We start from the raw sequence: 25,961 nt of genomic DNA, 5'->3' as shown, positions 1-25,961 counted from the left end.
TAGAGGACCAGTAGATTAAAACATGGAATCTATAGAATGATTATTCAATTCTTAAAAATAAATATACACATGAATATTTTTGACATAAAAGATGAATCAATAATCAGTAAGTTTGGTTAGAGGGGGCACTGTTTGTGAATGTGGTATTTCCCAGGTGCCTAAGGCATTTCAGCATCATCCCAAGGTAAAAAAGGTCTATAGAATCAACAGGCCTTTGTTCCATCTATACTTGTGGGTCAACAGGGGTTAAATGCAATTGTTAAATGCATCTTTTCCCACTGTCTGGGAGATCTCAATGGCTTAGAATAACAGGTGTCAACTGTTCATATGGGATGTATTAAGATTGTATTGCAGTCAGATTGATAAGAATGTCAAACCAGTTTTTGATTCAGAACCCCTACTGAGGGTAAAAAAAGATGCTGTGGGGGCCATCAGAGACAATTTGTTGACAGAAGATATGGATGTGTTGTGTGTTCCTAATGGTCAATCCCTTCCGAGGGACAGGGGAGGTGGTAAGTGGTCTGCTCCCCTCAATGACAAGCCAAATGAGTGCAGCTTCAGAGAACAACTTGGAGAGCACAATACTTGTCTTCTTGAGTTTGAGGGATATGAAGGCTGATTAATTTCTGAAGAATTTAAAGGTGAGCTGCTGACTTCTAGCTCTGCTGGTGGAAGAGGAGAGAGGAATGACTGCTATAGAGTGAGCTGCATACCCATTGACAAGGAGATGAGGTGTGTTTTCCCAGGTGTCAAACCTAGAGAAATGGATCTTTTATGAAACCCCATAAAATTGCCTCCACCCAAGAGGACAGCAGGAAAAGACTAGAGACGAGCCTCTAAAGTCAAGGGGGACTTGTGAGTAATCCAACACAGAAAGCCTCACTCACATCAAGGAACTGAACTCAGCTTCCTAACTGGGTGGGGAGGAGAAGTATATCTGTGGTACTCACAAAAGTGCCCCACTTGAGAAAGAGCTAATGTTTTGCTGTTTGATACACAGAGAGCTTTGGTACCAGATTACAAATGTCCTAACCAAGTATGGCCTCTGCATTTCACCTCCTCTCCTTCTTAATAACAACCCTGGAGGGGCCAAGGGAATTTAGTGAGTAAAGAGGAACTTTAGGGGCAGCATGGAGAAGTAGTGAAGAAGTTGGCCAAACTCCCCCCCCTCCCCCCGCCACCCCGCCGTCCCCCACCCCGCCGCCACTTCAGCCCTCTGAGGTGAGGAAAGAGAGAAGATTTAAATTGAAGAAGAGATTAAAGCTTTGAAATCAACTGGATGCATCATCTTAACAATACAATGATATCTTCATGAGGTTTTATCCTGGGGTGGGGATAAAATAGTTGATAAATCAGGTCAAAGGAGAGATATAATAAAATAATTTTCTGCTTGTACCCTATTAAAATACTCAATAATTAGTAATACTTAGAAAAATTTTCTGTTGGGTAACTTACTAATTATGAAGTTATTTTAATATTTCAGAATTTTCACTTTTAACAAGTCATTTTTTTATAGTAGTCTGAAACCAGTCCTCAAATAGACTTTATAGCTTTAATGCAAATTTATCTTCATCCAAAATGAGACAAATACATATGATAATTCTTCTTTACCCTCAAATTTCAATTCTAAGACATTTTAGGTAAATGTCTCTATTTCTTTTACTCTTCTGGTCTTGGATCTAAATATGTTCCATTAATATATTAAATGGTAGTACCCAGAGTGGTTCATTGTAATTGCATTGGGAAACAATTCTTAGTTGAATTTAAACAAACAAACAAACAAACAAACAAACAAAAAGCTTGGGTTAGCCAAAGATTTAACCTTTGCAGTGAAATGTTAGTCTCTCTGCACCAATGATTTGGGGAGTAACTATTCCCACACATAAGAGAATAATCCTGCACATGATGGTGACATAATTCTGGCACAAACCCTCCCTTTGTGGGTTCCCCTCCCAGTTTCAGATATAATTTGTTGAAGGGTTAGTGAAACAGGCAGTGCCATCCTTACTTCCTTGACTTCATGGCCATTGCCATCTCGCTGAATCTCTCCACTATTCAAGAGCTGTGATGGCTGTACTGATTATGAATTGGGTGGGATAGCTGAGAGTAGTGAAAAATACAATCCAGACAGATGTGTATCTTGCTTCAATTCTTTTATTATTTCTCCAGGTTGCAATTTTGCCTCTGGCTTTCACCGAGTAGTTAGCTTCAGCAGATGGACATTTTTGGCAATGCTGCATAGAAGTGAAATAGAGTAAGGATTAATTTGGGGGGTGATTCCAAACCATAGTATTGGTGGCAGAATGCCAGCCCTTCTGAATGCCTTTCCCAAAGGCTCAAATCAGCAAACTTTTGGCTGTTATAGTCAAATAAATGTTGCAGTTTTTAATGGTACCTGTTACATTAAATCACATATTGATGGAGAAAGAAAGCAGAAACATCATGCCATTGTGTAGGGAAAAAAATGAGGTCTAGAAACTTTTCTGCCAATAGTGGGCTTTTTTTATAAGTTGGAAACACTTTTGGGGTTTTAAGGTACTGTTATTTATTCAGATGGAAACAAACAATATTTTACACACTAACCTGAGTTTCTGTGTTAGCTCTGAGGCTGTTTCTCCTATGGCATGAGAGAACCTGGAGATTGTGTTTTCTACACTCTCTAGGTGTGGAAAGCAAATAGGTGCATAAATCAGAGCCCAGAATCCTAGTTAATTATTCACTGAGATGGCAGACAGATTCTAAACCATTCACACTCCATCCTTTTAACTCATCTCCTAAGTAGTTAGTGTTCTCACCTGGCCCATTTTTCATGGGCACACTCACACACTATTTTTATTATTTATTCCAAAGCATGGCTAGTATTATTCCTGCCACCTGGAAAACACTAGCCCTTCTATCCATCTTCAGTCTTCTTGGAACAGTTGTCTTCACCACTTTTTCACCTCCCACTCATTCCTCAATCAACTCCAATAGAACTTCTATTCCCATAACTTTATCACAACTGCTCTGGTTCAGGACTCAAAGGCCTAAGTGCCTATTTCCAAGAGTTGATGTTCAGTTTCTTAAGCTTGCTCTCCCCTCAGACTACTATTCGCAGTCTCCCTTCTCAGTATCACTTTCTCTATTTGGACCTCAAAGGTTCCAGTTCCTCAGGGCTCTTCATGAACTCTCTTCTTTTATCATTTTACACACACACACACACACACACACGCACACACACACACACGTCAATTTCATCTGTACCAGTGGCCTCCTTTATTATATGTGTGCTCTCAGAATCCAGATCTACATTTCCTGAGAACATGCTTCTCCTGATTTCCAGTTACATGTTAGCCATCTCTGCTTGGTCTCATGATAGAGGTGCCACAAGAGTACAACTGCATCATGGACTTCCCCTCCCACATTAAACCCTCCAGTAGCATTTCTTACTTCAGAGAAACCTTCCTTCCCAAGCTAGAAATCTTGGAGACATCCAAGCTCTTCTACATGTCCCTTTTCTCTTTTATAAATTTCCATTTTAAAACTACAAGCAATTTTGATCAACTTTATTCTATAAAAATCTCTGGAATATATCTACTTCTCTCCATATGACTACCACTACTCTAATTTAGACCACTGTTATCTCTTCATAGGTAAATTAGTTTCCAATTGCTGCCAAACAAGTTACTACAAACTTGGTGGTTTAAAATAACACACATTTATTATCTTACAGTTCTGTTTTCTCTAACGCCCTCGTTGTAGTAGCAGGTTAGGAGTTTTGTATTAAATACATTAATGTCCGAATTTTGGGTCAAATTAGCAACCAATTTAAGTATTTTTTTCAATTTATCCATAGGATATCCTTCTATATAATATTATCAAATAATCTGAGAATCTACTCATTGCTTCATTTGAAAATTTTCTCTTCCTCTTTATAAATTGTTTTGGTTTCACTTGAATTTTTTTTTTTTACTATTTGCTTCTTGATGTCAGAATTATTTATACTTTTATTATCTCTATAATTTTGTTTCATATTCCATTAATCTTTTTTCAATATCCTTTCAATTCTTTAATAAATCATATTAAAGATTAAAAATAAAGAAGAGTTCCATTCATAAACATCCAAATCAGGAGTCTTTGACATTGATTTCTTTACAAAGCATTTTTGAATGCACTGTCCTATAACACTCTGGTGTAGTACTTAAGAGAGGAGTTCACAGATGGGGAACCTGAATGTAAGAAACATCTCAAATCATATATTTTGTCATTTGTGTAATTGAGAAAAGAGGCTATATTACTCAAATTATTCTCTACTTTCAGTCTCCCCAAGGACAAACTGTCAGTGCATCAACCATTGTCCTTGTTTAGAAATTTTAAAATCACAGCGCCTATTTTTCATTGCATGGGGCCTCTGAGATCTGAGATATTAACCTAAAAGTACAAGCTCTCCCAGGTCATGATACAAGATGATAAATTGGTCTAGAACAAGTTCTAGTTTTGCAGTTTCCTTGTTTCATAAAATATACACTAAAGGACATTGATTGAAAGGTTTTCCACAATGTGAAGCCTCAATATTTACCTACACCTAGGAACAACTTTTAAAGATGAAAATATACTTTTGGATATGAGTAGGTTTTAAGTAAAAAAAAATTTTAAGTAGAGCTTTGGAATATTTTTTTTCATGATTATAGTTTTTAATGCTTTTAAAAATAATCTTTAAGGCTAATTTTTTAATTTTCTCCATCACTGAATTTTGAAAGAGAAACTCTTATTTAATGAAAACAATAAACAAAGTTAAAACAAAGACATTTGTAAGTAAATATTACATGGGAATTTTTATTACATATTATACATCTGTTATAATGTGGTTGATTCACCAATGTAAAAACAGAATGAGGAGAGAGAGAGACAGAGAGACAGAGACAGAGACAGATAAAGACAGAGACAGAGGAGCAACATATTCAACACAGATTTCTACTCAGACTAACTGATACCATTGACTGTTATTTATCCTTATGGATTCTCTACTGATATTTAGGGTAAATTTCCTTAGAAACTGAGGAAAGAGAAAACACTCATTGAAATTCTTAGCATGTATTTCCTGAGGGACTCCTGTAGTACAAAGGATCTCAAGGACACTTTGTCCAGGCAGTAATTGGCCCCGAGCAGGTTCTCAAGAAAAGCTCAATGAATGGATAAATACTACATCTGCCCTCTCTCTGTCCTAAGTGTGTTTTCAGTTATACCTGAATACACACGCTCGCACACACACACGCTCACACAAACACACACACACACACACACACACACACACACTTGCCACTTCAAGAAGTCAACTCACTCTCCTTTTGGACAGTTTTAGCTGTTGGAAAATTTTTTTCAATTTTGAGATCAGATTTGTCTCCCTATAACTTTGATAGTTGACCTTTGTTCAAGTCCCTGGGATCAAACCTAGAAAATCTAACCTTTCTTGCCCATTCAAATGTGAGAGGACAACTTTTGTGACCTCTTGGACACTTGTTCCTTGAATATCCATAATGATATTTCTGATAGTCTAAAGCTTAAAACCTTCACTCTGAAAGAGTATCTTAATCATATTAGAATAAGAAGGTTTTTTTTTAGGCAAGCATATATCAAAGGCAGTTAAACAATTCCATGGATTTGCCTCTATGCTCTGGGAAGCATGAGCACCACCAATCACATTTTAAGGGATTTTGAGGCTGTAGGAAATTATATGTTACATATATATCTACATCTCTTCATAGGGTCACATGATATTTTAACTGGAGACTGCTCAGAGTTGGCTGGTTTAAAGTTTGGGTGCCTCCTCTGCTTAGCATCTGTATTGTAGAGTGATTTTGAGGTTCTCAGCCTAAAGATATTTGGTTGGCATTGTAGAATATTCTCAGACTTCAGAAAATATTTTAAAATATGTTCTGAACACTTGAAAGGACTGTGAAATAAATTGCCATTAAATTTGTTTAGGACACTATGAAAGTTCTGTGAATAAAAGGAGGGCTGAGTTCCAACTCAAATAAACTGGATTGCATTGAGCCAAGAAATCATGTTATTAGATAATCACTAATTGTTCAGCAGTGGCCATTCAAATAAAAACAGAGCAATGTGTTTTATATACTCTTGTGTGAGTAGAATATTGCTTTCATGGAAGTGATCAGAGCATGTGCAGAAAGTGTCATGGATATACAAAAAATGTCATGAAAAGGCACTGAAATTTAAAATTTTTCTTCTCTTTCTCACTTTTTAGGTTATACAAAAGCAGAAATTGGTTGCCATGTGCTATATATTGGGTCCGTCAGACCCAGTAACCAGATTAAATCATTTGTCTGGGTTTCATTAATACATCTTTATAGGACTTGGTGGAAACGCCACATTGCTGGCACTCTCACAAAGGAAGCACTCGTTGTCACAAATGTGCAAAGGCTTTTCTGTGATGCTTCCTTAGTGAAGGAAGTCCCTTCTTCCTTTCTGATCATGGTACGTGTACACTTTTTACAGCTCCAGGCCACGTGGGTCCAGGTGGTAACAGCAGGCTTGGTCTAGCTGGCTTTCTTCCTGACTGATGACCTCAGCAAAGGCACAGAGGGAAGGAAGCCTGTATGCTGTCTAAGGAAAGGGGGAGCCCCCTTTTCTCGTAGCCATTCAGATTGCATAAAGGTCACCTTTCCTCTGCACAAATAGACCAGGAGGTAGAGGAGTTTATTTCTCCTTTATATTCAGGAGATGTTAACTTCCCACTCTTAACCTCCTCCTTCCCATGAAATTTGGCTCTTCCCAATGAGAAACTTAATGACCAGGATGAAAAGCTCTCCCTAAGTCAATGTCATTTGGGGATCATAGATGACTACACTTCCCCAACGTGCCTGTGGTCCAGGAGCTGCCCTTGTGGCTTTGGGGCAAGCTATTCATAATTATGTCGGAAGATATGGGTGGAATGGATTGACCACAGATAGTGTTTTGCTGTTAATTTTGCAAAGAGACTCTGAGAGGCTGTGCGTCTATCTCCCAATTATCCTAAAATGCTACTCAATGTAATGATATGTTGGGAAATGGAAAATGCTGGAGGGGTCATTTAGCAATCATACCCTAATAGTTCCCCTCAGCAGATTATAGGTTCTTTCCTCCCTCTTTATGGTAATATATAGAAGTAAATATAACAACTTTTCACAGCAACAGCAAATTCGTATTCAGATGAGAACAGGTCCTTATCAACTTTAAACAACTAGGGAAATTATATGAGAAGATACCTCTTTGAAGTTTCCTGGAGATTTTTATGAATAAACTCCAAGGGGATGTGCAGTGTAGCTATTTTACCCACAAATACAATTTTTGAGTTTGTCAATGCACACAAGTATATGTGCCTGGACTCATACATCCTTCCATTATTTCTCACAATTCCCTGTCATAATACCATGGAGAACAAAGAATGACGTAATTGTGTGATTTTAACTCGTAGTTCTTTTTTCAAGGCTATCCATTTTTATGAGAGCTTGCTTAATTATTCAAGACTATCTCCAAGTCTGAAAATCTGCAACATTTAAGAAGGCCAAGCTGAAGTCTTAACTTGTTTAAAAGTGAATGTCTTGCCCTGGCCAGGTGGCTGAATTGGTTGAGCGTTTTCCCTATACCCAAAAGTTGCAGGTTGGATTTCAGGTCAGGGCACATAATTAAGTTTCAGGTTCGATCCTGGTGGCGGGGTGTGCAGGAAGAAGCAGGGGATCAATGTCTCTCTCTCTCTCTCTCCCTCAACATATTAAATATATCCCCTCCAGGTGAGGATTAAAAAAAGAGAGAGATTGATGTTAGACAACTTTAAAACCATTTACATTTAAATAGGTGAACATCTATATTTTATTGTGCATGAATTAATGATGTATTTGAATTTAGTTTCATCTAAAAATAAGTGTAATTACTATTGGATAAATAATTTTATTATTTTAACCACCAATATGAAATTAAATGTGTGATTAGATGCATGTATGAAATATCTAACTTATTATTTCTCTTGGCTTAAATCTGTTTTTAAAACAATAAATTATAACAGGTAGCTTTACTTTAGTTAAATTTCATTTAAAAATGATTTTCCATTTTCTGAATCTTGATCAAGAATACTGTGAAAGGACTTTTAAATCCCTCTCCTCCTTGAAATTTAGATAAAAGCTGTAGAGATTTCCTTCTGTTGTTGTAATTTTATATGAAATCCCACAGACCACAGTATTTATCAAATCAGTTCCTCAGAATAGTCCATGTTTACCATGGCATGTAAATATGGTTTCCATAGATAATCGGTACTGTATACTGAAAGGAACCACCATTTATTCAGTACAGCAGAGTGACAAGGGATACTGTAGGTCACATGAACAGAAGTTTCTCACTGGATAACTAGGTTTTTGTGATTTTTTTTTGGGGGGGGGGGGCTAGTGGGTGAGGAGAATTAGTGGGCTGGAGAAAGATTGCAAATTCAATAGCATATATTGTATAGTAAATAGCTAAAACATACTGTTTGGGTTGTGAAACACCGATTACATTATTAAACTAAGAACTTGTCATTGTTACAAAGTGGCAACATTTCTAAATACATAAATTTGTTGATGTAAAGCTACATGGTGGAAAGTTCAATTTGTTCAATTTCCCTTGTCTTTCTTTCTATGAACTAATGATGATGGTGGTGACTGTCAATATTTATTAAACACTATGTGTCAGGTACTGTTCCTGGGCTCTAGACGTATTAGCAGTTTATTTACTTCTCTCTGATCTATTTTTAGTCTCATTTATAGATGGGAGATCTGAGTTGGTTGCAATTTGCATGGGAAAGAAAAAAATCTTCACCCTCTCCCTGAATGCCCAGTATCTGTCTCCTTTGCCTTTTATTTTCCTTGTCCATACATGAGAACGCTTCCTATCATTTTGTTTAATATACCTTTTGTTTGCTGATTTTATTTCCTTCTCTTTATGAGCTCATTCACTCTCCAACTCCACTGCCCAGGCAAATTAGGGTGCATAGGCCTGATTGCCATTCCTCTCTTTTCCCTTCTTTTCCCATCTCCCACACCCAGCTCAATGGCACTGCTGGCCCTTCTAAATGAACAATAGAAGTTTTTTACTAGGGCACGGCCATTACTCAGCTTAACTTGATTGTCACAATAGGATAATGTTGTAGTCTTGGTTTTAAAACAAGAGAATAGAAATCTAGGTTATTGTTTAAAAACTAGAGGCCCAGTGCAAGAAATTCGTGCATGGGGGGGGGGGATCCCTCAGCCCAGCCTGCACCCTATCCAATCCGGGACCCCTCAAGGGATATCCGGACATCGGGCAGTCGGACATCCCTCTCACAATCCAGGACTGCTGGCTCCCAACTGCTTGCTTGCCTGCCTTCCTGATTGCCCCTAACCACTTCTGCCTGCCAGCATGATCACCCCTAACCACTCCCCTGCCAGCCTGATTGATGCCTAACTGCTCCCCTGCCAGGCTGTTTGCCCCTAACTGCCTTTCCCTGCAGGCCTGGTCACCCCTAACTGCCCTCCTCTGGAGGCCTGGTCCCCCCCAACTGCTCTCCCCTGCAGGCCTGGGTCCCCCCCAACTGCCCTCCCCTGTAGGCTTGATCACCCCCAACTGCCCTCCCTTGCAGGCCTGGTCCCTCCCAACTGCCCTCCCCTGCTGGCCTGATCACCCACAACTGACCTCCCTTGCAGGCCTGGTCCCTCCCAACTGCCCTCCCCTGCTGGCCATCTTGTGGTGGCCATCTTGTGTCCACATGGGGGCAGGATCTTTGACCACATGGGGGCAGCCACCTTGTGTGTTGGAGTGATGGTCAATCTGCATATTATTCTTTTATTAGATAGGTTAGAGGCCTGGTGCATGGGTGGGGGCCAGCTGGTTTGCCCTGAAGGGTGTCCCGGATCAAGGTGGGGGTTCCCTTGGGGTGTGGGGCGGCCTGGGCGAGGGGCCTGTGGTGGTTTGCAGGCCGGCCATGTCCCAAGCAACCCAAGCGGAGGCCCTGGTATCTGGGATTTATGTATCTTCTACAATTGAAACTTTGTAGCCTGGAGTGGAGGCCTGGGCCAGCCAAGGTGTGCGGAAAGCTTGGCTTCCTCCATCACCAGGGAAACCCAAGCTTCCCTCCTGCTCTCTCTGTGGCTGCAGTCATCTTGGTTGGGTTAATTTGCATACTCGCTCCTTATTGGCTGGTGGACATGGCTTGTGGGCGTGCGTGGCTTGTGGGTGTAATGGAGTGATGGTTAATTTGCATATTACTCTTTTATTAGATAGTATCTACGACATTAAAATAATGATTCAAGTTTTTATTGGGAAAAACAATGAAAGCCAAAAGAAATATGCCAGTGGGCATATTTAGAGTGTAAGTTTGAAATCTCCATTTTGACTCCAACTAGTGTTTAGTTTATTATTTACACTGTAGTCATTAAAAAATAATTGCTACTTTTATGGTTAGAAAACAGTCAATCCCTCAAATTACAAACCTTAAAAATCTTAAAGAAAAGAGACAAGTCATTATAAAAGTCACCAACTCCAATAATTAAGAAATTAATTTAAGAATAATATAAATCTGTTATAAGGCTTTTGTTTTCTTATTCTGCTTCTCCAATCATATTTCTTATTCTTATAGTTCTTTTATGAACACTAAACATTTAATTAAGAATGCAATGGCAATTAAAGGGAATACAGTGGCTTTTAAAGGGAAAAGCAAAGAGAATAAAATACTCAGCGATTATGATTTCATTTGATATCAGCTCCACTCAGGGAAAAAATGAAATAAAACTTAGTAAATGCTCACAGGTATGTCAGTTTGTCCCTCTGGCCTTCAGTGTCCCTTCTGTCAAATGATGGACTCACCTGTACCTATAATCTTTTATTCTTTCCTTCCATCACCCTATAAGATGTCAGAAAAACAGTGAGAATTATATGTAGAGGGAGATATTGTTAATTTTTATCAAGACTCTTACTCAAAGCCTGTTGTCTTTGAGTCTCTATAGGCTCCGATGAGTCCCTTCAGACTCCCGTGTCTGTAGCAGGAAAGGCTAATGCACAAGTGCTTGATACTTGCTTTCTGTCTTAGTCACCTTGGGCAACTGTAACAGAATACCACAGACTGGGTGGCTTAACCAGCAAACATTTATTTCTCTCAGTTCTGGAGGCTGGAAGTCTGAGATTAGGCCTCTTCCTGCTTTCCAGATCATGCTTTCTCACTGTATGTTCACATGGCAGAGAGAGCTCTGATTCCTTCTTCCCCTTAGAAGGGTCCCAATCCCATCACAGGGGATCTACCCACATGTCCTTATTCAAATCCAAGCGCCTACCAAGGGCTCCACCTCCAAGTACCATCACATTGGGGGTTAAAGCTTCAACATATTCATGGGGGAGAACACAAGCATTCAGTCCATACCACCTTCCATTGGAAAGTATTAGAGACATTAAATTGTGTTGCTGTGTGAATTTGGGCCAGTTACTCAATGGAGGACTTAATCCATGTAAAACCCTCTTAGAATAGTAGCGGACACAGATTAGTATGTAATAAGTGTTAGCTATTATCCATAGTCTATAGGGAGAGAATACATTTCCCCCAACCACACATCAGGGATGACATCTCCCTTTATCTTTTGTGTGCAGCCGATGGCAGCCAAGTATCTTAGGTCATGGCAAAATATTGCTTTTGGTGGAAACCTCTAAATCAATGTTTGCAATCTGGGTGGGACTGAGAAAGTGTTCTGTGTTTCACTGGCCTGTTTAAGGTTACACTCACATTTATAAGCCCTGAGTGCTGTCTCACTGGCTCTAGTCCAAGTCGCTATGTACAACAGTTAGGCAGGTCTTCATTAGGAGTTGCTCACTCAGAGAGTATGAATTCCAGGGCAATCATGCGAGGAGGATGGGCATGAGCCTGGGTTGCAATGTGGATGAGTATTCAGGCTGCAACTGCAAGACCTCAGTGCAGATTGTGCAGACCTTCTTTGCATTCCTCGGGAGAGGGAGGAGGAAGGCATGAGAGGAAGAGCTGGATGTTAGAGGAGGGAGCACATGCTTAGCATTTCTCATCAGAAGACTTTCTTCCAAAGAAAGACCTAACAAGGCAGCTGTTAGAACCTGTAACAAAAATCATACTACTGATTTCAACATCTTTGATATCTTTGGCAATTGAATATTTCTTTTTGTAGCAGTTATTTAAAAAGTGTGCCTCTGATTTTTTTTTAAACTGGCACACAAATAAAGTATATTTAAAGGGATGTGAACACAACTTCTTAAAATTTCCTAAAATGACCCTTTGAAAAAAATTAATATCAGAAAAGTGTTCTCTAAAACCTTAAACTTTTAAAGAAAAGACGTCATTCCTAATGCTTGTCAGTAAATTCACAGATTCCATGCAAATATGCTCATTAACCTTATTTCTGAGATACAAAATAATAAAATTGAGGAATTTTTGGTTTTATTTATTTCATTTTCTAAATAGATAACATTGAGGAAATATAATCTAGCATGGGAATTAAATAGCTGACACAGTTTGAAATGACTGGTTAAATTCTTGTGGGTTTGGAGAGAGGTTGAGGAGGATACATTGTTCTTCAATAGGTAGTCTGAGGTTCTGAGGCCCCCATGGGAAGGAGAATGCATTGCTGTAAACATAAAGGCTTTTGGGCTATGGAAATTTTCAAAATTAAAGGAGAATATAAAAAAAATAATAAAGGAGAATAGAAAGATCAAATAACTAAGACAATATCAAATACTAGCCTGGGACCTATAGCAGAAGAAAAAATGTTATATAAGATAATAATGGCCCAGCCAGTGTGGCTCAGTGGTTGAGTGTCAACCTATGAACCAGGAGGTCATGGTTTGATTCCTGGTTAGGGCACATGCTCAGGTTGTGAACTCGATGCCCATTGTGGGGCATACAAAAGGCAGCTAATCAATGATTCTCTCTTATCATTGATGTTTCTATCTCTGTCCCTCTCCCTTCCTCTCTAAAATCAATAAAAATTTAAAAATAAAAGATAATAATGGGCCAATTGAAAAAGTCGAATAAGGGGAGCAGTTTAGATAAAAGAATTATATCAATGAAAGAAGGTGAAGGGATTAGCCAAAGAACATATATGCATAATCCACAGACACAGACAACAATGTAGTGTTGGCCAGAGGGAAGGGGGGATGAGGGCTAGGTGGAGGTGAGCAAACAGGGGGGGTTGGGGACATCTGTAATAGTGTTAACAATAAAATAAATATGTAAATATTTTATAGGACTCCTTTAAAAAATATATTGTGATTACATAAGAACATACCTTTATTAGGAAATTCACATTGAAGTGTTTAGAGGTAAAGACTCATAGTGTATGCAACTTACTTTCAAATTGTGTAGGAAAATATTTATCTATTTTTATACATAATATGGTATTATATAAATATGTATAAATAAATTCACATATATAAATACAAACACATACTTGCACCCAGAGCCTTAGTCTGAGCAGGCTGCTAAAAAAAATTCTATAAACTAGGAAACTTATAGACACAAACATTTTTTTTCTCACACAGTTCTGGAGACTGTGAAGTCCATGATCATGGCACTGACAGATTTAGTGTCTGGTGAGAGCCATTGTCTCACTGTAACCTCACATGGTGGAAGGGGCAAGGGAGCTATCTTAGGCCTCTTTTATAAGGACACAAATCCTGTTTTTGAGGGTTATGCCCTTATGATCTATTCACCTCCCAAAGGCCCCAACTCTTAATAGCATCCCCCTGTGAGTTTACATTTCAACATGGGAATTTTGTGAGGACACAAACATTCAGACCACAATGAGAACAAATGATAAAGCAAATGGCACAAAATGTTATCAATAATTGAATCTGGCTAAAGGGTATGCAAGTCTGTTTTATATTATTCTTAATCTTGAAACTTTTTTGTAAGTGTTAAAGTGTTTTTAAATAAAAGGTAAAAGAATAAATAAAAATTCATCATCGGCAATTTCGAGAAAGAAAAACGAAGTTTGGGGAATCACAATACTTGAAATCACATAGAACTGGCATATAGATCAATGGAACAGAACAGAGAACTCAGAAATTGACCCCAGCCACTATGCTCAATTAATATTTGACAAAGGAGGCAAGAGCATACAATGGAATCAAGACAGTCTCTTCAATAAATGCTGCTGGGAAAATTAGACAGATACATGCAAAAAAAATGAAAGTAGACCACCAGCTCACACCATACATAAGAATAAACTCAAAATGGATAAAAGACTTAAAAGTAAGTTGTGAAACCATAAGAATCCTAGAAGAAACCATAGGCAGAAAAATCTCAGACATCTCTCATAGCAATATTTACAGATACATCTCCTAGGGCAAAGGAAACTTAGGAGAAAATAAACAAATGGGACTATACCAAAATAAAAAGCTTCTGCACGGCAAAAGATACCATCAACAAAATGAAAAGAGAGCCCACTGTATGGGAGAACATTTTTGACAATGATACATCTGATAAAGGGTTAATATCCAAAATATATAAGAAACTCATATAACTTAACAAAAGGAAGACAAACAATCCAATTAAAAAGTGGGCAAAGGACATAAATAGATATTTCTCTAAAGAGACATACGAAAAATGCTCAAAGTCACTAATCATCCAAGAGTTGCAAATCAAGACAACAATGAGGTACCATCTTACACCTGTCAGAATGGCTACCATCAACAAATTAACAAATGACAAGTGCTGACAAGAAAGTGGAGAAAAGGGAACCCTAGTACATTGCTGGTGGGAACTCAGACTGGTGCAATCATTATGTAAAACAGTATGTAGTTTCCTCAAAAAATTATTAGTAAATATGGATCTGCCATTTGGCCCAGTGATCCCACTTCTAGGAATATATCCTAAGAAACCTGAAGCACCAATCAGAAAGAATATATGCAATCCTATGTTCATAGCAGCACAATTTACAATAGCTAAGTGCCCATCAGTAGATGAGTGGATAAAAAAGCTGTGGTACATTTATACCATGGAATACTATGCAACAGTAAAAAAGAAGAATCTCTTACCCTTTGAGACAGCATGGAGGGACTTGGAGATTATCATGCTAAGTGAAATAAGTCAGTCAGAGAAAGACAAGTATCACATGATCACACTCATATGTGTAATCTAAGTAACAACATAAACTGATGAACAGAGTGGATCCAGAGCCATGGAAGCATGGAACAGAGTATGGAATCTTGGAGGGAAGGCTGGGGAGTGTGGGTGGGTGGAAGGTAATCAACCAAAGACCTTGAATGCATATATGCATAACCCATGGACACAGAAAATAGGGTACTGAAGGCCTGAGGCAGGGATGGGGGAATGGGAGCAGGCTGGAGGGGATCAATGGGGGAAAAAAGAGGGACATATGTAATACTTCCAACAATAAAGAATTATTTTTAATTATTTTTTAAAAATTAATTAATTTAATTAATTTGTTTATGGTAGCCATTCTGACAGGTGTAAGATGGTACCTCATTGTTGTCTTGATTTGCAACTCTTGGATGATTAGTGACTTTGAGCATTTTTCGTATGTCTCAGCCATCTGTATGTCCTCTTTAGAGAAATATCTATTTATGTCCTTTGCCCACCCCCCAAAATTAAAACTTTCTAATTTTCAATATCCTATTACTTGGAATGACTTGGAGGTGGCACAGTGCACGTCATTGTGGGCTAATTGTTTAAGAGAATACTACAGGTGGAAAACAAACTTCAATTAACAGTGTAAAGGAAGGCTCTTCAGACAAGAAAACACACTTGACTGATGATTACAAATTGGAAAAAGCCACCCTGATGTAGAGAAACTAACAGCCTTGAATGGGAATCAGTGCAGACTCTAGGCAGAAATGCTGCCTCTGCAGGGGTGATGGGTCTTCTTAGATGTCTCTGGTAAGCCTAAGTCAGTGGCCAGGCTGGCATGTAGAGAGGAAGGAGAAAGGGGAAAGAACTGGGAGGAATGCAAAGAGAGAAAGAGGAGAGTAGCTATAATAATAGCTACTATTCATTGAGAGCTTACTATGTGCTGGCTTTGTTTTTTGCTTCTTTTACTCTCGTTTCAATCCCTCCTGCTTCCCCAAGGAAGCCTATGAAGTTTAGTATTCTCATTTCCATTTTACAGATAAAGAACCTGAGACTCAGAAAATCTTCTGTATAGGTTAGACCCATGGTGGGCAAACTGCGGCTCGCGAGCCACATGGGGCTCTTTGAGTGTGGCTCTTCCACAAAATAGCATGGCCTGGGCGAGTCTATTTTGAAGAAGTGGCGTTAGAAGAAGTTTAAGTTTTAAAAATTTGGTTCTCAAAAGAAATTTCAATCGTTGTACTGTTGATATTTGGCTTTGTTGACTAATGAGTTTGCTGACCACTGGATTAGACTGTGGCAGAGCTGATATTTTAACTGAAGTCTGCCTGACCTTAAAGCCATTAACCACTACAGTATACGGTCCCTCAGTGTCTCTTATGGAGAAGGGGAATGAGAGTGCCTCAGCAGTTCCCTCAAAGGCCTATTGGCAGCTCCTGGCCTGGGACATAGATGTCAAGATGTTAAGAACATCCACCTTGACTTTGGCTGTTCTAGCCTTAAGACCTTGAAGTCAATAAAAAACTGTTGGCACATCCCAGGGAGTAGTTTTTTAGATTGCCTAGCACCTAGGGCCAAGAGCAGCAATTCCATTCTCATGTGGCCCCATGTAGTTCCAACTCCCTTTCCTTCTTGCTATGCAGACATGCACTGTGAAGTGTAAGAAGTGATTTGGGGGCCAAAGACTACAGTATAGATGGAAAACTCTTGCCTCATGCAGAAGCACCTGTGGAGTTCTTGGTATTATTCTTTCTCTGACTGTTAAAGAAGCCAAGTGAAAAATGTACTCAATGGATGATAGGCAGTTTGTTTAAAGAATTGCACACATCACAGAGATATTAACTTGTTCACTAGATTTTCAGTAAGTGGATACTAGGTTTCTAGATAGAGCCAATAAAAGAATACATTTATGGATGGAGATCTTCAGCATTCAGGTTTTATTTTTTCCTAGTCTCCAACAAAACCAAATTATGATTCAACCTTGCTTATGAGTTCATTTCTTGTTTTCAAAGACCAAGGATGCCCAAGTTTAATTGGATAATTACTTTTTAAGTACCGCTAATTCTACTGTTATCTCAAGGCTAAAAGCTAATTTCATCATGCCCAAAGTGCAGGCTGAAAAAGAGAATTGGCCAAATCAGCTGTTATGGGGTATGTAGCTCATTAAAAATTGTCTTGCTTACAAGAATCAGTTAGAATTTCCTCAGTCTTAGTTTTCTTGATTCTGTTCCATCATTGGATTTCAGGTTCTTGTGTACAGGTAATATAGTTCATATATCCAAATGAAATGTTCCCAAAGAACCAAATGGTCATTATTATCAATCTCCAGTGTAGAAAAACCCCAACTAGTTTGTCTTTGTTTTTTTTGCTTGTTTGTTGGGTATTTATTTATTTATTTATTTGCTGTTAGTGGCAAAGATTAAACAGTACTGTTAAGTAATTAATTTTTAAAATGTACTGAACATTTATTCTGGGTCAGATAGGATGACACTAAGACATAGTGTATGATCTCAAAGTTATCCTAATCCAAGGGGAGAATCTGGGAAATGAACAAACACCACATGTTGAGGGAGATAGCTATGGCCCCTGCCCTCGAGGTTGGCTACTCCTACCACTTTATCTCAGTGAAAGTGTCTACTTTACACAAAAGGACACACCCAAAGGCATTCTCTCCCTCTGAATATGTGCTTCTCTTGGAAAAAGGGATTGAGAGGGGATATGGGGCCAAAGGAGAGAACTGACTTGATGTTCTTCTAAGCTTGTGGGAAGGCATGGACAAAGGAGCCTGTGGTCAGACAATGACTTGCCAAGGATGGAGACTCTTTTCCTTGTCTGGAGCAGCAAAGCAGCTGGAAAGTGGTTGCAGTCATATTGATGTACAGGAGGAGCATTGTCCCATTCATTTTAAGCCAATTAAATAGGCTAAGAAGGATGAGAAATACCTCTGAATACTTGATCATTCAGATTGTTCCTCTGTACATTGGCTGCAGAGAAAAATGGATGAGGAAAGGAGAAGTGTAGTTCTTGGGGCATAATTTTTTATTTGCAGCGCTAGAGCAACTAACTTATAGAGAAGAGTAAGATACAGCCAACTTTTTGCCTCCAAAAAAGCCCAACTGGTTCAAAAAAGCAAAGAGGGATTTTCTACATATTTATCCCCGGTGGAGAAGTATTCTTTGGAGCACTTGCTAGAACTCCTTCACATAGATCTCCTTTTGATACATTTGCAGAAATGTGGTTTTGAGGTGTAGTTCATCAGCCAGAAAGAAGGTTGTATTTGGCTTCCCAAGAGGTGGTCAAGTGTGGAGATGAGTGAAGGAAATTTTAAGTCATATTTTTGGTTATTTTAAATTTAATTGATAGAATCAAGAACTACATTCAAAGGCTATTTAGGCCAACGTTTTCTGAGAAATTCACCAGATGTTATGTGGTTATATGTGGGAACACCTGAAAAGCATTTTTGAACACTAAAATCTGAATCCAAGAGTATTCCTTAACATTTTTAATTTTTCTTAAAAAGACTCTTATGACTAAAGAATAATAGTATTTAGGAGGTGAGCTTACCAAGGCCCAATCAGTGAAGCCAGATCTACATGAAGCCTCAAATCAACATCTGCCTGGTAGGGTCTTAGAATTGTTTTAAATGAAAGGGGGAAATGTCCATACTGCAAGTAGAAGTAGTCATTAAGACAGACACAATCACCACCAAAATAGCCCACTTTTTAACATAAATGTGTTTCATTATTGGACATTATCATAAGCCAGAACTGAACATGATAACTTAAATTTACCAGATAGTTTATTTCCTGAGAAACTCCTTGCTTTCTTCTCCATTTTTCTCATACTCTGATATCTGATATGGGGAATGTTACAGAAAACAACTAAAGAAAACTCATCACATGAGGATTGAATCATATATAGCAAGTAAGATGTGATTGCCAAAGCTTATAGGTTTGTAATTGCACTGAATATACTTGTGTTATCAGCTAGAATCATTAGGATATCTTTGCATCCCTGAGAATATAGGGGAGGCAAAACTTTACCTATACTCATCTAAGTTTTTAGCTGGGGCTGTTTCACAAAAAGACAGATTAACAAGAGAAAACATTTATTGACTCCTGCTGCATGCATCAGAAGTTGCTAAACCCAAAACAACTAAAAACGGCAGCTTTGAAGTCCAGTTTAAATAGCATCTTCACCAAAAAACCACAATAATAAATTTGTAGAAAAATGACAGGACAAAAGAAGGCAGTTTTAGGCTTTCAAAGATGGGAAACTATGGGAAGGTAAATATATGGCAGGAAACTAGCAGAGTTAGATTTGTTGGCAGATTGTTCTGGTGCCATCTCTGGGCTGATAAGTCTGTCTCCAGTTAAAGAGAATTTATATCTTGCATTTGGGCAGAAAAGGGGGAGGGGTTTTTTCTTCTTTTTTCTACATTTGCTGCTGCTTAATTGCCTTTAGCTCAAAATAATTTTTAGGTCTAAGAGGGCTATTTTGGGTTGACATATTCTGGTTTTCTTCAAGTGCCAGTTAAAAAGGGCCCTGCCTGGCCAAAGATAGTCTTTAGTACTTGTAATGGTGTCCTCTTTCTTCTTATGTCCTCCCTACTCATAACCATGTTCCTTTTCTACTAGAGTTTCAACAGTGGAAAATGGTCCGATGCCTTTTTTGTAACTTTTTTTTAAATTTTTAAATCATACTTACAGAAGATTTGCAAAGAGTCTCAGAACTTAACCTAGCATTTCCTAATATTAGCCATTCTGTGTATTGCTATCTTATTGTGGTTTGAATAAACATTTTCCTAATGACTACTGATGTTGAGAACTTTTTCATGTGCTTATTTACCATCCATATGTCTCTGTTCTGAGACATCTGTTAAGAAATGTCTTCATTTTAAAAATTGGGTTGTATGTTTTCTTTTTATTGTGTTTTGGATGTTCTTTACATATTCTGGATATAAGTTAATGATCATGTACATAACTTGCATATTTTCCCCAGTCTTTTGTGTTGTTTTTTCTTTTTGTATACCCAAGTTTCAGTCTGATATCATATTACTTCTATCTGATGGGACATCCTTTAACATTACTTGTGGAGTAGATCTTCAGGCAATGAATTTAATCATTTTTTTATTAGTTTGAGAAACTCTTTATTTTCTCCTTCAGTTTTGAAAGTTATTTTCAGAAGCAATAGAATCTGGGGTTGGTAGTCTCTACCCCAGCTCCTACTTCATCACTTTAAAGATGTCTTTCATTGTCTTCTGATTTATTGGTTTCTGATGAGAAATCTGTTGTCATGCTTACCTTTCTTCCTTTGTATATAATCTTTCTTCTAGTTGCTTTCAAAATTTTACATTTGTCTTTTGTTTTCAGCAGTTTGAATATGGCATTGAAGGTGTGTGTTAGTCTATCTTGCTTAGTTTTCTCTGATCATCTTGTACTTGGCATCTGCCATCAGTTTGGAGAAACTCGGCCAATTTTTTTCAAACATTTCTTCTGCCCTGTTTTTTCTGCTCTTTTAAGGATTCCAATTACATGCATGATATAAACATTTGATAATGTCCTACAGCTCTTGAATATCTTGGTTTATTTTTCACTCTTTTTTTTCTCTTAGTGTTTCACTTTGGGTAATTTCTGTTGACTTCTCTTTAAGTTAACTGGTGCTTTTTTTGGTAGAGTTAATATACAGGTGAACATGTCAAAATTGTCATTTAGCTTCATCACTGTGCTTTTTACTTTTAGCAACTTCATTTGATTCTTTATCTCTCTGATGAAATTACTTATCTGGTCTTGCATGTTGCCTACTTTTTTCTTTAGACCCTTAAACATAGCAATCATCATTATTTTAAAACTCTCAGATGGTTCCCAGAGCTGTCATAGCTAAGTCTGGTTCAGATGGTTGCTTTGCTTTGTGTCATCTTTCTTTTCTTTGCATAGACCTCATAATATTTTTTTAAAACTGGTGTCTTGTATTGGGTTAGAAAAACTGAGATAAATAGTTTTTATGCCTGTAAAAAGATATACCTTTCTTCTCATTGGGTGTTTGGTGTGGGTTTGGAGTTAATCCAGTGAACAGCTGGGCTGGCTCTGAGGTTTAATATTGCTCTTGTTACCTTCAATGCTCCACAGGCTTCAAATTTCTTAGGGATGTCTTGCTCTTAGTGTGGGAGTTCTTTTGGAGAGCAATGTCTGTTTGGCCCTGCATTTTGTCTTTTTCTCTTTTGCCTCAGAAAAGGTCTCTGCACATTCTTGCTCCTTTGATGTACCTCTCCCCACAGTAGTCTTGTTACTTGTTATTTAAACTTTTTTCTTGGTGTTGTAGAGAAAAAAAGGTTGAAGGTATGGGCTCTCCTAATTTCTGTTGCTCCCATTGGTTTCATACTGTCCTTCCAGTCCTGCCTTAGCCTTTACCAATTCCTCAATTATTCTAGCTGAAATCTTACTGGTGTTCAGTTTCTTTTAATCTGAGTGAGTGCTTACATCTCCCCTCTCCCAGTAGATGCTTGTGTCTCCTCAAGTTGTGAGCAAATTATTCTATAACTTCAGTTTTCTGATGGGTTTAAAAAATATCATGAATTTGAAGCTAGTTCAGCTCTTTTTTATTGTATGGTTGGGCATAATATTGCCTTTAGCTAAGCTTGCCAAATAAAATATAAGAAACCCAGTTAAATTTGCATTTCAGATAAATAATGATTAATTTTTTAGTATAAGTATATCCTGTGCAAAATTTAAATTTAACTGGGTGTTCTATATTTTTATTTGCTAAAGCTGGCAACTCTACTTTGAGTTCCTTATATCCTGGTATGGATGTAGAATTTGTGTGTGTGTGTGTGTGTGTGTGTGTGTGTGTGTGTGTGTGTGTGTAAGTCCCATTCTAAGCAAGTTACATGACACACAAAAAACATTTAAAAATGGAGCTGAAATAAAATATAATGAACATAAAGGAATCAAGTAATGGTGGCATTTGTGTTTTCAATGGAGAAGATTTTTTTACTCCTCACTACCCTTCTAATCATCCTATATGCTGAACTAAAATGTAGGCTTAGTGCACAGTTTTGTTTTTTTTTCATTTATTCATTAATGATGTGATTTTTCTTACTTTGGGATCATGGAGTTCTGTGAGAAGCTGTGGATAGTTATGGAGGCTCTCCTGAGAAAAATTTTTATAGCACTTCTCACGATTTCAGAGGTTCACATACCTTGTAAAGATCTTATACAAAACCTTTGATGAAGCTGAGAGAGAAGAAATATTGAATGTTACCTTAGCCTGTCAATGTCATGTTAGATGTACTGGGTTGTGCTATGTATTATGGAATGTATGACAGCATACTGATTACTGTGAGACTGGGACATATCTATTTTGGTCAAGAAGATACTTATTTTAGAAATAGTTTTATTTAGCTATTATCTGAATAAGCCAATAAGCCATTTCATTTTTATTTCTTTCTATGTTTGACACAGCTATCCATTACACAAAGTAGCATTTTTCTTGAACTTTCAAAATACAGCAGATACACTGGGAAGCTGAATTTGGATGATCCATCAGTGTAGACATGCCCTAATTATTTTTAGTTGTGTTTCCTGTTCTGGAAGTTTTTCAAAGTCATTTACTTATTTCCACATGTACCACAAAGACGTCTCTTTCAATATCTATAATAATAAAAGTGTAATATGCTAATTAAACTGGATGACCTTCCAGATGTCCTTCTGGATGACCTTCCAGACTAAGACTGGGCTGCGAGGGAAGCCCGGGTCCTGGGTGCCGAAGGGAAGCCAATGCCGGCAGCTGGAAGAAGGAAAGCCTCCTCTTGCACGAATTTCATGCATCAGGCCTCTAGTATTGTAATGAACTAAAATATGTCAGCTGAGTCATTGCAACAAAGGATTTCATGGAAACAAAACGGTGTAATCTAATTCCATAGTTCTTTAAGTTTCTCATTTAGACCATGGATTAGAAAAATATAGCTGGCATGCTGGCCCTGTTTTTATAAATAAAGTTTTATTAGAACAAAACCACACTTACTGGTGTATATATACTGTCTCTGGCTATTTTCACTCTACAAGGACGGAACTGATCAGTCTTGACAGAGACTGTATTGCTCAGAAGCCATATTTAATATCTGGCCCTTTAAAAAAGGGTTTGGTGTTTTAGACAAAAGACAAAGAAATATAAGAAAGGAATACATTTATATATGACCACAAGCTATTGTGTGATTCATTTAATTTCCACATCAAGATTGTTTGTTGTATGAAAATTACTTATTTATACTTAATTTTTTTAGAAGGCCGCAAGTTGCTTTGAGATGCTCAGAGGCAATGTCAATAGCCTCTTTAAGCTAGTTTGGAAATCTCTCCAATTCTCCCTTCTGCTTTCATTCCTCATTAGTTTTGGAACAAAAATTAAGTAGAGTTGAAAGCCAGTCAACTTGGTTTGGGAGAAAAAACTAAGCAGGGTTGAGAGAGAGAATTAGAAGTTTTATCTCAGCATGAGATCAGGAAGGGAGAAAGATATGTAATCCAAGAATAAACACATTTTACTTAGGAGTCTCTTTTATTGTCCTTGGGAATTTTGCCAATGATTTTCAATGAAAACGAATTTTCTTTCTAAATTAGGAAATGCTGATAGAGGCATTACATTTTTCTTCTTAAAAATTGTATCTGTGGAATTTCTTGAAAGGTCACTTGGAAAATGCTCACTCTCACACCCAGACACACACACACACACACACACACACAGCTTTTGCAAAAAAAAAAATCTGGATTCTGATGCAAGAACAACAGGGTTAGGATCTAGGACTTGACCTTTCTGCAGAGAGCTGTCAGACATACAAACTATAGGAACCAGTATTGTTTGGGAAGCTCTCTGAGATGGCTGGACATCCTGGAGTCCAGGTTGTTCTGAGATCTGATTCTAGCAGTAATCTGAGGTGTTCTTTTACTCATATTTCTGTAGAAAGGACAAAAGACTTAATCAGGAGCCAAATCCACACTATGAAATTAACTTAAATGTATTTGCTAGGGGTACTCCATGGGTTTATATAAGCTGATTCTTTGCAAACATTTCAAGTTGGGCCACAACATTTTTAAAAATTTTCACTCAAAGATATGTTTGTATTGATCAGAGAGAGAGAGAGAGAGATAGCAATTGGTTGCCTCCAATATGCATTCTGACCAGGGATAGAACTCACAACCTAGGTATGTGCCCTGACAGGGAATCAAACCCGCAATCTTTTGGTGTTTGGGAAGATGCTCCAACCAATTGAGCCACCCAGCCAGAGCTGGGCCACTGCACTTTGATCCCAATGTATAGTATATTTGGATAATGACTGAGAGTACATGCTTTTATGGCAATGTCTATCAGAGAAAGTGTTGGGCTGAACAGAGTTTGTGCTTGTGAAATGAAAAATGCTATGAATAAGAGATAAGAGGAATTGTGTAATATTAAGCCAAAGAGAGTATGTGTTTACTGGAAGATGCTAGAAATTTGCCTCTTTACTACATAAGAAACAGATCCATCAATATCTTAGCAACTCCTTGACCTTGTAACACCATGCTAAAAGCAGACAAAATACCTTAGCTTTGGTTTCTACTTCCCAATCAAAATCAGAGCCTAAGACAAGGGCTTGAGGGCAGATAGTTTATTTTGCAAAGTAACTTCCCTCTAAGAAGAGGAGAGAAAGTCAATGAAGTATGCATAATTGAGTTGATCACTGCTGTGAGGAACTGGTGCTCAATCGCACTGGGGTCTTCTGAAGATCTGTGTAGACTGCCAGAATAGTTCATTTGTGCAACAGAAGGAAGATGTTTCTATTGCATTGGTCAAGAGTTGCCCACAAGAGGTACCTCTTTGCACTTTCAGGTTGTATGTGTGCAATGCTGAGCAAGTTGCCACAGGAGTCTAGACCTGTAGTGTCAGAAGCTTCAGGGAGCCAAGTGCAAAACAAAGAGTACAGCTAAGATAAGGCACTGTCAGCTTGCCCCTGTGAGAAGCTGGCTGTTGTAGCAACAGCTGGAATCAAGGTGTACTGTGAGGATATTAGGCAGGAAGAGGAAATAGAAGTATGTATTGGAGTTATATATTGCTGTGTAATAAATTACCCCAAAATGTAATGGCCTGAAACAGCAGCATTTATTATCTCCATTTCAGTAGGATAGAAATCCAGGTGTCCTTTAGCTCAGTCCTTTGCTTAATTCATGGGCTGTAGTCAAGGTCTTGGCTACAGTCATCAGAAGGCTCAATTTGGGAAAGATGTTTTTCCAAGCTCACTCATATGGCTATTGGTAGGATTTGGTTCCTCTCAGGCTCTTGCTAGTCTACGGTATATGATGTGATAAGATGGAGCATTGAGAGGCACATACTTGCAGGAATAAAGCGTCCCTCACTTTATTTCCACCCTCATGATACCTTAATTTTGTCAGCACAGTTGTTGCTAACATGTAATAGTCTCAAAGACATTTCTATTGTAAGTCATGATGAAGAGAAATGAGGTCTAAACTCAATCTCTAAAAATAGTACTAGACCGTTAATCTAAATACTGTCTCTCATATTGAACATATAGAGGAGTCTTTCTCTATACTTACCTCTTACTTATACTTCAAGGTTTATAATAAATCTAGCCAGAAATTTTTTTGTGTGTTTCACCAAGTTGCCCCTCAGTTCTTGAGACAATGCCCACAGGAAAGCAGCATCCCAGTCCAGATTGCCTCCAGATAGGACTTTTCCAACAGGAGTCCTGTGCTGGCATTTATCTCTCTCTAGAAAGAATATCAGTTATCAGGGACAAAGGATTGATAGAGTTCAATAAGGCCAGATGTCTGAACAATCTGCACCCTTGACTTTCACACTGTGGACAGTTTTACCCTTCCAAAGTCAACGT

Source organism: Plecotus auritus, assembly GCF_963455305.1.
Source record: "Plecotus auritus genome assembly, chromosome: 7".
NCBI classification, from domain to species: Eukaryota; Metazoa; Chordata; class Mammalia; order Chiroptera; family Vespertilionidae; genus Plecotus; species Plecotus auritus.
This window is presented reverse-complemented; position numbering follows the sequence as displayed.